Source organism: Rhinopithecus bieti, unplaced genomic scaffold (assembly GCF_001698545.2).
Source record: "Rhinopithecus bieti isolate Rb0 unplaced genomic scaffold, ASM169854v2 scaffold_31355, whole genome shotgun sequence".
NCBI classification, from domain to species: domain Eukaryota; kingdom Metazoa; phylum Chordata; class Mammalia; order Primates; family Cercopithecidae; genus Rhinopithecus; species Rhinopithecus bieti.
The window spans coordinates 68,796-74,651 of NW_016813357.1; the positions used below are offsets into that span (position 1 = coordinate 68,796).

At 40.4% G+C, this 5,856-nt stretch overlaps 1 pseudogene; it reads right to left on the reverse strand.

Annotated features, from left to right (window-relative positions):
• Positions 1 to 795: 795 nt before the first annotated feature.
• The window catches only part of LOC108512642 (alanyl-tRNA editing protein Aarsd1 pseudogene), a 9,818-nt pseudogene continuing 4,757 nt past the window's right edge, over positions 796 to 5,856 (reverse strand).

The window sequence follows — 5,856 nt, forward strand, 5'->3', positions numbered from 1 at the left end:
TTTCAATATTCCTTTGACGTTTTGAACATATATAAAAGACAGTTGTTTTAAAGTTTCTGTCTAATAAGTCTGTTGAATGTGTTTCATCAGAGACTGTGTCTAGAAATTTAATTTATTCATTTGAATGGCCATCTTCCCCTATTTGTTTATATTCTTTGTCATATTTGTTGAAAATGGAACATTAAAAAATAACATATATTCCAGTCTTTGAAGACTGCTATGAAGGCCTTTACTAACTAGGGGTTGTTGAGCTTTGAGATCAGTCAGGAGTCAACGCTTAAGGGCTTCCCTGGTCTTCTGTGGGTATGAATTCTGTCTGGGCTTCTGTATGTGTGCTGTATTTCTTCCCAGTTTACCTGAGATTATTAATATTTAAAACAGTGTCACCCCAGGTTCTTTGCTGAGCCTTAGATATGCCATTATATTCCTCTACCCACAATCTATTGCCACCAGTCATGTGTGACTCTGTAGTACTTCTTCAGTATGAGATGCTGCTTCCCCTGCCACTACCTTCTTCACCTTTCAGCCTAATATTCAAATTATGCACTCTTTTCTCTCTGAGTTGCAAGACAGGTGAGTCACATACCAGTCCCTTGGACACAGGGAAGAACTTTACAATTAGCACTCTGCTTTTCCATTTTAATGGAGGGACCAGGGATTGGGCCTCTTTCTTCTGACCATTCTGCTTTGTGCCAGTGAAGTGGTGGGGCAAGGGTGAGTAAAACACCATGAAATTGCCTACCATTTTGAATGTGGCTTTTCTTGACTGGGCATTTGTTTGTTTGGTTGGTTGTTTCAGTAGTATCTTGTCATCTAAGAAAAGAGAACAAATGAGGGTGGATAGTTGATCAAATCTTGATTTTCTGACCATGCCTGTTTTATGAATTTGACATGGTAACTATGAAATGGTGTATAGAATTGTAAAACAAAACTATTTTCTAAAAGCAATCTCTAAAATCAAAAGAAAGAAAATGAAATAATTGAATTTAACCATGTGACAGGTTGATGGCTTAACCACACAGAGAGTTCTTTGAATGACTTTAAAACATAGTAATTTGTCGTTTGACTATACGTTTTAACAAGACATATCCTAAGGAGAAAAGAGCTACCAAAACAAAATGAAACAAATGTAAAACACTGAAGTGTTTAATATTGTGGTGTGTGTATATGTGCATGTGTTTGGATAATGGAAATGTTCAACGTTGTTAATATCAATAAAATTTGAATTTTCAGTTTAAGAGAAAGGAGATACAGAAGTAACATCAATGAGGTTATGCAATCAGTATGATATCATGACGTATATTGTCATCACATACAAATGTATTCACGGGGCTGCTGGCAAGATGGCTGAATAGTAACAGCTCCAGTCTGCAGCTCCCAGTGAGACCAATGCAGAAGGCAGATAATTTCTGCATTTTCAACTGAGGTACCCTGTTCATTTCATTGGGACATGTTAGGCAGTGGGTGCAGCCCACGGAAGGTGAGCAGAAGCAGGATGGGGCATCACCTCACCCAGGAGGTGCAAGCAGCAGGGTAGCCTCCCTTTCCCAGCCAAGGGAAGCCATGAGGGACTGTGGTATCCAGCCTAGATACTATGTTTTCCCACAGTTTTGCAATCCACAGACCAGGAGATTCCCTCATGTGCCTACATCACCAAGGCCCTGGGTTTCAAACAGAAAACTGGGTGGCTGTTTGGGCAGACACTGAGCTAACTGCAAGAGACTATTTTTTTTGTACCCGAGTGGTGCCTGGGACCCCAGCAAGACAGACCCATTCACTACCCTGGAAAGGGGCTGAAGCCAGGAGCCAAGTGGTCTCGCTCAGCAGGTCCCACTCCCACAGAGCCCAGCAAGCTAAGAACCACTGGCTCGAAATTCTTGCTGCCAGCACAGCAGTCTGAAGTCGACATGAGACAATCAAGCTTGGTGGGGGGAGGGGCATCCACCATTACTGAGGCTAGAGTAGGTGATTTACCCCTCACAGTGCTGAGGATTGGGTGGAACTCAACACAGCATGACAAAGTGGCTGTGGCCAGACTGCTCCTCTGGATTCCTCTTCACTGGGCAGGGCATCTCTGAAAGAAAGGCAGCAGCGCCAGTCAGGGCTTATAAATAAAACTCCCATCTCCCTAAGACAGAGCACTTGGGAGAAGGGGTGGCTATGGGCACAGCTTCAGTGAACTTAAATGTTTCTGCCTGTCAGCTCTGAAGAGAGCATCAAATCCTGACAAGGAGGGTTCTCCCAGCACAGCACTTGAGTTCTGCTAAGGGACAGACTGCCTCTTCAAGTGGGTCCCTGACCCTGTGCCTCCTGACTGGGAGACACGTCCCAACAGGGGTTGGCAAACACCTCATACAAGAGAGCTCTGGCTGGCATCAGGCTGGTGCCCCTCTGGGATGAAGCTTTCAGAGGAAGGACCAGGCAGCAATCTTTGTTGTTCTGCAATGTCTGCTGGTGATACCCACTCAAATTGAGTTTGGAGTGGATCTCCAGCAAACTGCAGCAGACCTGAAGAGGGGCTTGACTATTAGAAGGAAAACTAACAAACAGAAACCAATAACATCAACATCAACAAAAAGAACCGCCACACAGAAATCCCATCCAGAGGTCATCAACCTCAAAGATCAAAGGTAGATAAATCCATGAAGATGAGGAAAAGCCAGCACAAAAATGCTGAAAATGCCAAAAACCAGAATGCCTCTTCTCCTTCAAATGATCACAAATCCTCTCCAGCAAGGGAAAAAACTGGACAGGGAATGAGCTTGACAAATTGAAAGGAGTAGGCTACAGAAGGTGGATAATAACAAACTCCTCTGACCTAAAGGAGTATGTTCTAATCCAATGCAAGAAAGCTAAGAACCTTGACAAAAAGTTACAGGAAATGCTAACTAGAATACCAGTTTAGAGAAAAACGTAAATGACCTGATGGAGCTGAAAAACACAGCACAAGAACTTCATGAAGCATACACAAGAATCAACAGCCAAATTGATAAGTGACAGAAAGGATATCAGAGATTGAACATCAACGTACTGAAATGAGACATGAAGACAAGATTAGAGAAAAAACATTGAAACAGAACAAACAAAACCTCCAAGAAATATGGGACTATGTGAAAAAAACCAAATCTACGATTGATTGGGGTCCCTGAAAGTGACAGGGAGAATGGAACCAAGTTGGAAAACAGACTTCAGGATATTATCCAGGAGAACTTCCCCAACCTAGCAAGACAGGCCAAGATTCAAATTCAGGAAATACAGAAAACACCACAAAGATACTCATTGAGAAGAGCAACTCCAACACACATAATCTTCAGATACTCCAAGGTTGAAATGAAGAAAAAAATGTTAAGCACAGCCAGAGAGAAAGGTCAGGTTACCTATAAAGGGAAGCCCATCAGACTAACAGTGGATCTTGCTGCAGAAATCCTACAAGCCAGAAGAAAGTGGGGGCCAATATTCAACATCCTTAAAGAAAAGAATTTTCAGTCTGGAATTTCATATCCAGCCAAACTAAGTTTGATGAGTGAAGGAGAAATAAAATCCTTTACAGACAAGCAAATGCTATTGGATTTTGTCACCACCAGGCCTGCCTTACAAGAACTCTTGAAGGAAGCCCTAAATATGGAAAGGAAAAACTGGTACCAGCCACTACAAAAACACACCAAATTATAAAGACCAACGACACTATGAAGAAACTGCATCAACTAATGTGCAAAATAACCAACTAGCATCATAATGACAGGATCAAATTCACACAAAACAACATTAACCTTAAATGTAAACAAGCTTAATGCCCCAATTAAAAGACACAGACTGGCAAGGTGGATAAAGAGTCAAGACCCATCAGTGTATCCAGTATCCTGCATCCAGGAGACCCATCTGACATTCAAAGACACACATAGGCTCAAAATAAAGGGATGGAGGAATATTTACCAAGCAAATAGAAAGCAAAGAAAAGCAGGTTTTGCGATCCTAGTCTCTGATAAAACAGGCTTTAAGACAACAAAGATTTAAAAAAGACAAAGAAGAGCATTACATAATGGTAAAGGGATCAATGCAAAGAGAAGAGCTAACTATCCTAAATATATATGCACCCAATACAGGAGCACCCAGATTCATAAAACAACTTCTTAGAGACCTACAAAGAGATGTAGACTCCCACACAATAATAATGGGCGACTTTAACACTCCACTGTCAATAATAGAGAGATCAACGAGACAGAAAATTAACAAGGATATTCAGGACCTGAACTCAGCTCTGGACCAAGAAGATCTCATAGATATTTACAGAACTCTCCACCCCAAATCAACAGAATATATATTCTCAGCACCACATAGCACTTGTTCTAAAATCGATGACATAATTAGAAGTAAAACACTCCTCAGCAAATGCAAAGGAATGGAAATGATAACATGCACCCTCCCAGACCACAGTGCAATCAATATAGAACTCAGAATTAAGAAACTCACTCAAAACCACACAATTACATGGAAACTGAACAACCTTCTCCAGAATGACTACTGGGTAACTAACAAAATTAAGGCAGAAATAACAAAGCTCTTTGAAACCAATGAGAACAAAGGACAATGTACCAGAATCTCTGAAACACAGCTAAAGGAGTATTTAGAAGGAAATTTATAGCACTAAATGCCCACATCAGAAAGTGGGAAAGATCTAAAATTGACACCCTAACATCGCAATTAAAAGAACTAGAGAAACAAGAGCAAACAAATTCAAAAGCTATCAGAAGACAAGATCAGAGCAGAAATGAAAGAGAGAGAGACATGAAAAGCCCTTCAAAAAACCAATGAATCCAGGAGCTGGTTGTATGAAAAGGTTAACAAAATAGATAGACTGCTAGCCAGAATAATAAAGAAGAAAAGAAAGAAGAATCAGAGATACAATAAAAAATGACAAAAGGGATATCACCACTGATCACACAGAGATATAAACTACCATCAGAGGATACTATAAACACCTCGATGCAAATAAACTAGAAAATCTAGAAGAAATGAATAAATTCCTGGACATATAATCCCTCCCAAGACTAAACCAGGAAGACGTCAAATCTCTGAATAGACCATTAACAAGTTCTGAAATTTAGGCAGTAATTATTAGCCTACCAACCAAAAAGAGCCCAGGACCAGACTGATTCACAGCCAAATTCTACCAGAGGTACAAAGAGGAGATGGTACCACTCCCTCTGAAACTATTCCAAACAATAGAAAAGAAGGACTCCTCCTTAACTCATTTTATGAGGCCAGCATCATCCTGATACCAAAACCTGGCAGAGACAACAACAACAAAAAAAGAAAATTTCAGGCCAATATCCCTGATGACATCAATGCAAAAATCCTCAAAATACTGGCAAACCTAATCCAGCAGCACATTAAAAAGCTTATCCACCACAATCAATTCAGCTTCATCCCTGGCAGGCAAGGCTGGTTCAATATACACAAACCAATAAACATAATACATCACATAAACAGAACCAATGACAAAAACCACATGATTATCTCAATAGATGCAGAAAAGGCCTTCGATAAATTCAACACCCCTTTATGCTAAAAACTCTCAATAAACTAGGTATTGATGGAACGTATCTCAAAATAATAAGAGCTATTTATGACAAACCCATAGCCAATAGCATACTAAATGGGCAAAAGCTGGAAGCATTCTCTTTGAAAACTGGCACAAGACAAGGATGCCCTCTCTCACCACTCATTTCAACATAGTGTTGGAAGTTCTGGTCAGAGCAATCAGGCAACAGAAAGAAATAAAGGGTATTCAAATAGGAAGAGAGGAAGTCACATTGTCTCTGCTTGCAGACAACATGATTGTATATTTAGAAAACC